Here is a 13,922-nt window from a genome sequence, read left to right on the forward strand (position 1 = left end):
TATTTAAGCATTTAATGTTATTCATTATTATGTTAATATATATAGGTATAAAATAATACTATGAAATTCCCTTTATACCATCCCCTAAAGCCGCGTTCACACGTCGTCAGCTTACATTAGCGAGTTTCGGCGCCCCGCTGTCTCTTATTGTGACCTCTGCCTAATCGCGATTCAGTTTTTGGCAGCCATGATTGATTTGTTATAAACAGGATTCCGTATCTTCGTTTGATATATATAAATACTTCATTATTGTTAAATATCTTAAAGATACTTTAACAAAAAAAAATTGTTTTTTCTTTAAAAAAGATGAGAACTGGGGGAATCCCCTCTTCACGATTCCTTAAGCTATATGATATATCATCTCTCATAGAGTCTTACAGTCTTATTTATAAACAAAAAACAAGTTGCTTTAAATAGCCCATTGATTGACGAAAACTTAGGCTATAGAACTTTACGACGCGAAACAGTGAAGTTTAACGCAGATGAACTATGCGCCTCAACTTATGTATATCATTGCTGAGTATTATATAATCTATACATTATTTCACCTTATTGAATTTTGATAATTAATATTTATTATTCAACGAATTGCTTGTTTACTGCTTTTTGTGAATTCGTTTTTAGTGGAAAATTGATTGGTTTGTGCCCGGGTTAAATTGTATACATTGTATGTGTTTTTTACTGTGTGTTTCCTAAATAAAATAAAATACTTAATCTATACTAATATTAGAAATGAATAATTAACTCTATCTATCTGTCTATTGATCTTTGGCGGTTAAATCGACTTCATTGAATTTATTGAATTTTTCTATGAAGCAAGGTCATATTCGAGGTCACTTTATTGGCTAAAGCCTGATGATTGACCTCTAATTCACTAGCGAAGCCATGGTCTGTAACTAGTTAAATATAATTTTCCTCTACATTTAATAGACAGCTATCTTATTGTTTCGTTCAGTCCGATGGTTTTTGTCGAACACAAAACGCAACGGATCCCTAAATCGGGAAAATGAAAAAAAAAGACCGTTCGCTTCTGTTCCCCGCCGCATTAATTTGTTCTTGATGTAACTTCTCATATAAATATATTTTTTGTCCCTTCAAGTCTTTTCGGTAGGAAGCTGCGTGTTTGTTCCACTTGCGAATTTTATGAGACAATATTAATTTGAATTAAAAATAATGAATAAAAAGTTTATTTAGGATACGTATACGAAAACTTAATGTACAACTATGAGCTAAGTACTAGTATATAAAAATAATACTGAAAAAAGGTCAAAATAGTCTTCTTGACCAAAAGAGTTTAAGCAGGCTACTGTACCTTAGAATGATCTTCTGTAACGAAATTCTTCCACACGTGTATCCGCTAATCCGCATCGGGCAGATTAGTGGAATATGTTCCAAATCTTCACCTCAAAAGGGAGAAAGGCCATATCCCGGCAGTAAGAAATTGACAGGCTAGATTAATGCTGCAATTTTGATACTTCAACCAATGGGCTATCTCAGCTTTTCTTTTCTTTTTCGTATGTTAAAATGAGCCGAGGCACGGATCACTGAGACGCAAGTGAAGCAAACACAACAAGGACGTTTTTTATTAATTTTCAATATTATTAAAATTCGTGAACAAGAAAACAACTACACAACAAACTGCCGGCCATCGGATCAACTGTTTTTGGTTTCGATCCGTGATTCCGGTGGCATTTGTATCTGTATAATTATTTTGTTGTCATTTCGTCATTTTTATTTGTAACCAATATTTTTGATTGGACGACCAACGTGAAGTTGGTATCAAATAATATTTCGTCTTTTCAATTTCTATTTGGAACTTAGATCGGCAAATTCAATAAAACCGATTACTGCCGATTTACACGACCAATAGAAATAGCTCCCTATCGCGCCATTCGACGCCATTCGAGAAAGCAAGTGCATGTAAATCGACGCGTCAAATTGACGAATATATTAGGTCATATGATACTACAAGTTATTACGTTTGTGTAAAGATTATGTTCGTATAAGAAATAAATATTTATAATTTGGGACTACATCATTCGGATGTGATCAGTTTTACGAATTATGCCGATGCTATATCTAAGTTGTGTCGTACTATACTAATATTTAATTGGACGGCCAACATAGAGTTAGCGTAAGACATGCAATATATGTTGTGACGCCTAAAATAGTTCTACATTTTATATTATGTTTCTAACTAGCATAGATACGACGTCTTACAGTTGAAATATTAAAGTTATTTATTATATTAAGAATATCTTGAAACCTGATCGCAGCTATTTGATCCAATCTAACCCATCTATGGACCCAAACACAACCATATAGTTTTGTGTATAAAGCCACATGTAGTGTGATATAAAACAGTATGTTCTGGCCATTTCACTGGGTCAATTGAGTAAAAAGATAGTGATACGGTATCTTCTAACAACCGTTGAGGAAAAGCCTGGGAAAGGAAGTATATTTCAAATCCCGTACCCGGCTTGACCGATGGCCAAGTAGAAGGAACCAGTAAAGATGCTAATCAATCCGCCATCTTGTTAAGTGACGTCATTAAGATACAAAGATGGCCTCTTCGCCAATCCTTACATCACCACTTCGCCACCAACTTTGGGAACTAAGATGTAGTCTCTATGTCATGTTACCACACAACGCCATGTTTATAAAAATCATTTGAGTTTATTATCCCATTGGTTATGGTGTATAAAAAGCATGCTCGTAGCATTCAGCATATTGTTCTCAATTAATCCCCAAACAGCGGGGCGTAATAATAACATTGAAGGGTTATCCATTGTGTTGAACAATGATGTCCACGCGATTTTATTTATTCTGTCAGATTCTGTCATAATCTGTACGTTGCTTATATTGGTACAGTTGATACGAAACTTTATTTTTAATTTTATTTTATTAACATTTAAAATAAACAAAAATATATAACGTTTTTTTTGTTTTTTTTTTTCACATAGATATACGCACAATCAAACAATTACATTCATATTATAGAAACAGAAAACAAATTTTATGAATTCTGAATGTCGATGTAGAATAAATTAATTAGTTTTCTATGTTGTCTCGGGTCTGGGTGTATGGTACCGTCGATACTTGTGATTTTCCATAACAGAAGTGCTTTAGCTAGTTACATTGGGATCAGAGTAATGTATGTGATGTTATCCAATCTTCATTATATTAAAAAAATGTGTAAATTTAATATAGGAACAAATATATACAAAATTGGATGTTTATGTAATTTTCGACACGACTGTACAGTAACGGCTACCCGATGATTTTTCGCTACAAAACATAATATTACCCAACAAAAGCGTCACGCCTCAGCGGATCGCTTTGTCGACAATCGCTACCTGTGTTTAGGAACACACTGCTCGATTGTACGACGAATTGTCATCCATACTATGTCATAGTTATACTAATATTATATCTACATATAGAACGACACAACTTAGATGTAGCTTATAGTTTTATTGAATTGCCGATGCTACATCTAAGTTATGTCGTACTGTATGTATATGTAAGGTATTGACAGATATACAAATGATAGATAACCCCTATGAAGTTTATTAAGGAATTAGTGGAATTATAGGGCCTAGTGGTTGTAAGTCTTGTTCTGAGTTCAAATCCAGAGTTAGAACTACCTAATTAATATGCTTAATTTGTATTTATAATCCTCGTGCTCTGTGAAGGCGAAAATCGTGATTAAACCTGGATACTACCACTAAACCAAATTGGAAGAGCGTGGTGGAGTAAGTTCCAAAACTTCTTCCAAATAGGAGAGGTTTTCGGCGCTAGAGAAGCTGTGATATTAACAGTCTTTTACTTCAATTTTATTTTTACGTGATGATGTATATGATGGTTGACAACGGGACTAATCCCCTTTAGGAATTATACAAATTAGGGTAGGGGATGGGGTTAGTATTAACAAATGTAATCAGTACTTTGCTGTCCAGTTATAAGCGCAACAAGCATAATCAATGATGTATCTAATTCATAAATTTATAATTTAAATAATATAATCTTAAATATTTAAACCGCCCCGTGTGTCACACACGCCATACATACCCGATATTGTATGATACTTAATAAACAAAACCAAAAGACCATCCGGCATAATATCGCCAGATAAAAAAATACACAAATATATATTAATGAATACTAACAGCTTGCCAACAAATGTTATTAAACAAACTTAGTCTGTGGCTATTAAAAAAATCATACATCATGTCAGAAAATCATTAATAAATAAGGCATATTACTTAATGCAAGATTATATTAAAGATTAATAAGCATGGAGTTAATATTTGTAGATATATGATTACTAATTGTGGTTTAATGACATACTACGTAAAAAAAAATTTGGATAAGAGATTACTGTCTTTTTTGTTGGTTCTTCTGAGTAGAATCTACTTTCAGCACCGGTGAGCTTTACATTTAATTCTATAATTTAACATGTTAATTCAGAAGTACATTGAGGAACCTACATTAATTAAAAATATTGTGATGAATTATTTTGCATCAAAATATACGTTATTCAAGACTTTACAAGCACTTTCAATCGACATTTTACATACATGTATTCAGCTTAAAGCTACTACTTTTTCGGAATGTAGATTCAACCAAGAAACGGCAAGAAACTTACTAGTTAAACTTTTCCAACAATTTATATACAAAACTATGTTAGTTACATACCTTTATATAACGTATATCCTGCCTTAAAACCTTTTTTATCATCTATACAATTTTGTTTTGAATTATGTCTTATTTTTTTATAATATACCTATATGAATCTATACATTTAATAAAATTGGAGTGTCTGTTTGTAAAATGAAAATAGGCCTTTTTACTCAACGCATACATACATATGTGTACAAGGTACATATAACAAAATAACATTTTTTTTACAAATTTTTGTCTGTCTGTCTGTTTGTCCCGGCTAATCTCTGGAACGGCTTGACCGATTTTGACGGGACTTTCACTGGCAGATAACTGATATAATAAGGAGTAATTTATGCTATAGTAACACATGTTTTTGTTAAATTCAAACGCCTACAAGATCGCGGGCACATCTAGTTATACATAAAATTATAAGTGTTTCTTGCAAAAATTCCATAATTTTTTTTCAAAGTTTGCATGTCTGTATTCAAACGGAAGTCCGAGGTTCGATTCTCGTGACATACGATAGCTGCCTTGTCCTTTTGTTACTTTGCTTTACAAATATTTATTGTTAAGAAGCCTATTTGACCGTGATAATCCATTGTAGATTTTCAACAATGATATCCTCTATGGAGTCAATAACCAAATAGTTATTTGTTGAATATCATTGATTTAAGTTTACTTTTTGATGGGTTTTATATAATTTAAGTTGTTATTATAGAGAGCTGAGATGGCCTAGTGGTTCAAACCCAGGCAAGCACCACTATATATATCTATGTGCTTAATTTGTGTTTATAATTCATCTCGAGCTCGGCGGTGAAGGAAAACGTCGCGAGGAAAACTGCATGTGTATAATTTCATCGAAATTCTGCCACATGTGCATACCATCCCGCATTGGAACAGCGTGGTGGAATATGTTCCAAACCCTCTTCTTAATAGAAGAGGAGGCCTTATCCCAGCAGTGGGAAATTTACAGGCTGTTACTTTATTTTACTTTTTTTTTTGTTATTATAGCTGAGATGGTTTAGTGGTTAACACCTGTTTTTTAAACGTTAATTGTGGGTTCTAACCCGGGCATGGTATTTCATGAGTTTAATTTGTGAATTTATTTCATGCACAATGTTTAAGATATCTAAATATAAATATATAAATATCTTAAAGATTTGCGTGTCATATAAATTAGATACATTTTATATTTTTGGCACATGTATATTGTAATATACATGTATGCCTTATGCAGCATGGTGGTATAGGCACTTATACTTCGAAATGGAAATGTCTTGTGTCCAGAAGTTGGTAATTTAAAGAATTACTATTGATTAATTTTGTTGGGTAGATATATATGTTATGTTTTTACCTAAGCCTTTTATTTATAATGATATTTTACTTCATGATACGGCTTTGTACAAGCCCGTCTGGGTAGGTACCACCCACTCATCAAATATTCTACCACCAAGCTAGTACCCAGTATAGTTCCTGTTAAACGGGTTAGTGAGCCAGTGTAGCTCAAAGAACATAATATTTTAGCTCTCAAGGTTAGCACATTAGTTAATATCTCTTGCGCTACTATCCACGGGCGGTGGTGACCACTTACCATCTTTATTAAAAAAAACATCATAATCTTACATCGAATAATATGCCTTTAATTTCTAATTACTTCCAAAAACAAACTTACTACGTTCTTAAAAATAATGTAATAGTATACCAAACTCTTTAGTTGATCACAACTTACTCCATTGTATAAAAACCGCCTTTATTTGTATGTATGTTAGTCAAATTACAAAAAAACCCATCGATTCGTAGATCCTATTCAACCCTTATTAACAAATATCACTTTATTTATTAACAATTCGAATTTAAAGTGTCCTTGAAATACCATAATAGATTTATGTGTCACTTTAAAACTATTAAACAAATTGCCAACATAAAATAGACCTTATTACCAATACATAAAGTCGATTGAACTTAGCAAAGAACATTAACAAACTATTATATTTTTCAAGTTGTTATGGGATTTTGAGTCTTAAAGTGTGGTGATAAGGGATATGGATGTGTCATAGTTAGTTTTGCGGAACATGCTGTAAAGTGCTCTTGATACGAGTGGCAACTTGCAACGTTACACTGAAGCCCTTGCACATCTGTGATTCGAGTTTTCATTTCGTATTATATATCAATTGTTTCATTATTTCCAGCCAGTCATTGAGTTTTAGAAAAGAGTATTTATTGAAGTGGCCTTCTTGGTGATATCGAACTCTAACTGAAATTCCTTTATTCAATACTGGTAGTCTTAGGGAGTTTTTTGTTGGTTGTCGTAGGCAAAAGAGTAGCCTATGTCCGTTCATGGTCAAGTTTGTTTCATACAAAATTTCATAAAATTCGGCTCAGCGGTTTGGCCACGAGGAAGCGACAGACAGACAAACATTTATAACATTAGTATAGATTTTATGAGAAAATGTGTTACTCATAACATTGTAAGGAACAAATATAAGCATGTTACTCCTGTTACTCTCTCTCTCTCTCTCTCTCTCTCTCTCTCTCTCTCTCTCTCTCTCTCTCTAACTCTATGGGGCAATGTATACGGTTCTACAACAGGATCCCAGAAAGAGTTCCAAATACCTCGGTTTCCAAATTTGTTGCATCAAATCATCACACACGCCATACATACCCGATATTGTATGATACTTAATAAACAAAACCAAAAGACCATCCCGCATAATATCGCCAGATAAAAAAATACACAAATATATATTAATGAATACTAACAGCTTGCCAATAAATGGTATTAAACAAACTTAGTCTGTGGCTATTAAAAAAATCATACATCATGTCAGAAAATCATTAATAAATAAGGCATATTACTTAATGCAAGATTATATTAAAGATTAATAAGCATGGAGTTAATATTTGTCGATATATGATTACTAATTGTGGTTTACTGACATACTATGTAAAAAAATTTGGATAAGAGACTACTGTCTTTTTTGTTGGTTCTTCTGAGTAGAATCTACTTGCACCGGTGAGCTTTACATTTAATTCTATAATTTAACATGATAATTCAGAAGTACATTGAGGAACCTACATTAATTAAAAATATTGTGATGAATTATTTTGCATCAAAATATACTTTATTCAAGACTTTACAAGCACTTTTGACATTTACATACTTGTATTCAGCTTAAAGCTAATACCGATTCGAAATGTAGATTCAACCAAGAAACGAAAAGAAACTTTCTCGTTAAACTTTTCCAACAATTTATATACAAAACTATGTTAGTTACATACCTTTAGGTAATGTATATCCTGTCTTAAAAGCTTTTTTATCATCTATACAATTTTGTTTTGAATTATGTCTTATTTTTTTATAATATACCTATATGAATCTATACATTTAATAAAATTGGAGTGTCTGTTTGTAAAATGAAAATAGGCCTTTTTACTCAACGCATACATACATATGTGTACAAGGTACATATAACAAAATAAATTTTTTTTTACAAATTTTTGTCTGTCTGTCTGTTTGTTCCGGCTAATCTCTGGAACAGCTGGACCGATTTTGACGGGACTTTCACTGGCAGATAACTGATATAATTAGGAGTAATTTATGCTACAGTAACATATGTTTTTGTTAAATTCAAACACGTACAAGGTCGCGGGCACAGCTAGTTATACATAAAATTATAAGTGTTTCTTGCAAAAATTCCATAAATTTTTTTCAAAGTTTGCATGTCTGTATTCAAACGGAAGTCCGAGGTTCGATTCTCGTGACATACGATAGCTGCCTTGTCCTTTTGTTACTTTGCTTTACAAATATTTATTGTTAAGAAGCCTATTTGACCGTAATAATCCATTGTAGGTTTTCAACGATGATACCCTCTATGGAGTCAATAACCAAATAGTTATTTGTTGAATATCATTGATTTAAGTTTACTTTTTGATGGGTTTTATAACATTATTTAAGTCGTTATTATAGAGAGCCGAGATGGCCCAGTGATTAACACGCATGCATCTGAACCGATGATAGCGGTTTCAAACCCAGGCAAGCATCACTACATATATGTGCTAAATTTGTGTTTATAATTCATCTCGAGCTCGGCGGTGAAGGAATACATCGTGAGGAAACCTACATGTGTCTATTTTCATCGAAATTCTGTCACATGTGCATTCCACCAACCCGCATTGGAACAGCGTGTTGGAATATGTTCCAAACCCTCTCCTTAATGGAAAAGGAGGCCTTATCCCAGCAGTGGGAAATTTACAGGCTGTTACTTTACTTTACTTTTTTTTTTGTTATTATAGCTGAGATGGTTTAGTGGTTCACACCTGTTTTTAAAACGTTGATTGCGGGTTCTAACCCGGGCATGGTGTTTCATGAGTTATAATATCAATACGTGAATTTATTTCTTGCTCGGTGTTACAGAAAAATATATTAAAGATTTGCGTGTCATATAAATTAGGCACACATTATACATATATTTGGCACATGTATATTCTAATATATATGTATGCCTTATACAGCATGGTGGTATAGGCACTTATACTTCGAAATGGAAACGTCTTGTGTCCAGAAGTTGGTAATTTAAAGACTTACTATTTATTAATTTTGTTAGGTAGATATATATGTTATGTTTTTACCGAAGCCTTTTATTTTTAATGTTATTTTAACTCATGATACGGCTTTGTACAAGCCCATCTTAGTAGGTACCACACACTCATCAGATATTCTACCACCAAGCTACTCAGTATAGTTCCTGTTAAACGGGTTAGTGAGCCAGTGTAACACAAAGAACATAATATTTTAGCTCTCAGGATTAGCACATTAGTTAATATCTCTTGCGCTACTATCTACGGGCGCTGGTGACCACTTACCATCTTTATCAAAAAAACATCATAATCTTACATTGACTAATATGCCTTAAATTTCTAATTACTTCCAAAAACAAACTAACTACATTACTGAAAATAATGTAATAATAAACCAAACTCTTTCGTTACTCACAACATACTCCATTGTATAAAAACAGCCTTTATTTGTATATATGTTAGTCAAATTACAAAAAAAACCATCGATTCGTAAATCCTATTCAACCCTTATTAACAAATATCACTTTATTTATTAACAATTCGAATTTAAAGTGTCCTTGAAATACCATAATAGATTTATGTGTCACTTTAAAACTATTAAACAAATTGCCAACATAAAATAGACCTTATTACCAATACATAAAGTCGATTGAACTTAGCAAAGAACATTAACAAACTATTATATTTTTCAAGTTGTTATGGGATTTTGAGTCTTAAAGTGTGGTGATAAGGGATATGGATGTGTCATAGTTAGTTTTGCGGAACATGCTGTAAAGTGCTCTTGATACGAGTGGCAACTTGCAACGTTACACTGAAGCCCTTGCACATCTGTGATTCGAGTTTTCATTTCGTATTATATATCAATTGTTTCATTATTTCCAGCCAGTCATTGAGTTTTAGAAAAGAGTATTTATTGAAGTGGCCTTCTTGGTGATATCGAACTCTAACTGAAATTCCTTTATTCAATACTGGTAGTCTTAGGGAGTTTTTTGTTGGTTGTCGTAGGCAAAAGAGTAGCCTATGTCCGTTCATGGTCAAGTTTGTTTCATACAAAATTTCATAAAATTCGGCTCAGCGGTTTGGCCACGAGGAAGCGACAGACAGACAAACATTTATAACATTAGTATAGATTTTATGAGAAAATGTGTTACTCATAACATTGTAAGGAACAAATATAAGCATGTTACTCCTGTTACTCTCTCTCTCTCTCTCTCTCTCTCTCTCTCTCTCTCTCTAACTCTATGGGGCAATGTATACGGTTCTACAACAGGATCCCAGAAAGAGTTCCAAATACCTCGGTTTCCAAATTTGTTGCATCACACATGACAATCAATCCCTAAAACGCGAGCAAATCCACCGGCAAAAACTAGTTATTAATATTATTACATATATGACATTACAGAATATATAATATCACATGTCGAAGCCGGTAGAATTAATATAATTACATAGGGAAGTTATACTGACTCATCATGACATATCTAAAACTGTGTATACGATTGACTGGATACTTATCACACAGAACGCACACTATGAAAGAATTTATGGGAATATCAACTATTAAAAGAAAATAGGGGGCATTTATGTGTGGATTTTTTTGGAATTTTAGGGTTTCTCTAAATCACTTTCTCCTGTAGCTGAAGAGAGCTCCACTGAGCCATTTCTAAATGTTCTTGTTTAAACTTGTTGCAACAAGTGTAACCGATTATCATTGTTGGGTTACAAGTAAGCCAGCACTCTCATTTCTCTAAATTCAATTTCAAACTGGCTCGATACCGACATCATCCTCATCATTCTCCTGCCCTTATCCCAATTTACTATCTGACGTCATCTCACAATTAACATTCTTTCCAGCCATATCATCTTTCACACAGTCCACCCATCGTTTCTTTGGTCGTCCCCTTCCTCTATATATCCATACATGCTCAAGACATACCTCAAATTGAGCTGAGATGGCCCAGTGGTTAGAACGCGTGCATCTTAACCGATAATTTCGGGTTCAAACCCAGGCAAGCACCACCATTTATATGTGCTTAATGTATGTTCATAATTCATTTCATGCTCGGCGGTGAAAGAAAACATCGTGAGGAAACCTGCATGTGTCTAATTTCATGGAAATTTACGGGCTGTTACTTTACATTTTTTTCATTACTCAGAATATGTTCCTCATTCCAATAAGTTAAATAATACCTAGATAATGGAATATAATACAGGACTACATCTAGGAAGTCTTAAAGCATCGACCTTCGTAACTAGATCGGGGCTCCCGAAAATCCCACTGTCTAATTCAGTTGAATTGACAGTAAGTGACTCTTCCTCCCAATTTGACTGCACTTGACCTCGAATCAACACAAAATGATACCTAAATCTATTGGCATTAAGTTTCAATTTCAATAAAAACATTTAAGCCTTTTACGTCCTTTTATCTTAAGGATGTGATAGTAATGTTTATTGAGTGGAATGATTGTGAACTCTATATCGTATTGATAGAGTTTATTTTCGATTGAAGCTCCATGCTCCGTTTGACCTCTGATGCAGGAAAAGGGGTGCAACACCGCGATAAATCAAATCAATTTGATTAATTTAAGAAGACTCCAAAGGAGGTTGATTGTACGGTCTGTGTGACGCGTGATATTAATACTATCGTTTATAACACAGGTGACACAGATTAAATATGTCAATATTAATTTTGTACGTTGTAAGTGTTGCCCTAATACACGCTTGATGTTATAGCTGGCAAATTTGACCTTGATTTAATCATTTTATAGGTGAACAACATTTTGTTTAAGAATTGATTATTTTATAACTAAATAATATTACTAACATACTAATAAAGGAAATAAATATACGAGAAAAAATGTTAATACATAAAAAATAAAAGTTTGCTGCTATAACAGAATATATGCTATGCTGACTGAACATATGCATAGAGTCAGTAGCTCTTTTGATTTGTGCTAGTTTTTGCCACCGGCTTTGCTGGCGTTGGAGATTGATCGTTAAATATTTGGCATCAATAGTAGTCCTTAATTCAAGCATGCTTCATACCAAATTATATCAAATTCGGTTTTGTGTTTTAACAAACTAATAGACAGTCAGAGTTACTTACGCCCTATAATATTAGTGTATATTTTTGATTAAAGAATTATTGGTACAATATGTGAATGTTACTGGGATAATATCCTTTACATTATCCCAGTAACATTCAAACATCAAAAAGGTAAATCTTTCACTGATTTGGTAAAATATAATTTCTATAGATACCGTGTTGTCATCAACAATTAAGATTACTGTTTCAAATCCGGGCATAACTTTTCATGTGCTTAGTATTTTGTGTTTATAATTAACCTCGATGACATATGAATACAGGATGGAATAAACCGAAAAAAGAAATTCGTCGGCGCTATGTGTATCTTTTCCCATTGTGAGTGTCGCCGGATTCTCTGTACCTTGGGAATGCTCTAGATTGGAGCAAAGTTGTACCAACCGTCGGAGTATCACGTCACCTGAAAAAACAGTGTTCCGTTGGCTTAAAAAAAAGATCTAATACAGAATTGAATGATTAAATAAATTCTATATAATTGATATTAAATTTTGCGTATACTTTTTGCTGGTAGATTTATATTTATAGAATTGAAAGCCTAAAGTAAGGACACTTTTTCGTCCTCATAGATATTAGCGCTTTAAGAAGTATTGAGAACTATTTTGTCCCTAGTGTTATGGATACTGGCTTACTCACTCTTTAGACCGGAACACAACAATACTAAATATTGTTACTTAGCAGAATATTTGATGAATAATTGGTACCTACCCAGACTTGCATAAAGGTAGTAGGTATAGTACGTGGTAGGGCCACGTAGGAAACAGTACTAGTAAATAAGTATACCTATCATCTATTATATAAGTATATATATTACTTAAATACGTGTTGTATGATTATGTTATAAAATCATTTTTATTACATACAAGACATATATCTATAATATAGGAATTATTATTTGTAGACCGTCAGCGGTTTTGGAAATTGGACATTTATTTATTTATAAGTGCATGTAATAGAATTGGAGTGTCTGTTTGTAATATAAAAATAACCGCTTTTTGCTAAATTCATATGTATGTATACGCGGTACATATACCAAATTTTTTTTTTTTTTCAATTTTTGTACCTCTGTCTGTTTGTTCCGGCTAAACTTTAGGACGACTTGACCGATTTTGACGGGATTTACACTGGTAGATAGCTGATGTACTAAGGAGTATCTTAGGCTACAACTATGACTTTTGCTGTTAAATTTAAACGAATGAAATCGCGGGATCAGCTTGTTAGTCCTAAAATATAAACTTCTACTGTATTCATAAGTCACAAGACTACAAATATAATTGTATTCATAAACTATATTTTCAATTATAAAAAGAACTTGAGCAATTCCGTATTTTTGTTAACTAATCTTCATTCTTCACTATTTAAATATGGCGGTTTCTAACGCTCTTCACGACGTAATCATTTGTAAATAATACATTAATAAAAAACATATTATTAAAAAAAAGATTATATAAATGATAAAAAAGCGCGGTACTAATGTGTATTGACTTCCACGCAGGATATATTATCACTACATAGTATAAAACAAAGTCGCTTTATCTTTGAAATTACGCGACGGATTTTGATGCGGTTTGTTTTTAAT

Source organism: Vanessa cardui, chromosome 27, assembly GCF_905220365.1.
Source record: "Vanessa cardui chromosome 27, ilVanCard2.1, whole genome shotgun sequence".
Taxonomy (NCBI): Eukaryota; Metazoa; Arthropoda; class Insecta; order Lepidoptera; family Nymphalidae; genus Vanessa; species Vanessa cardui.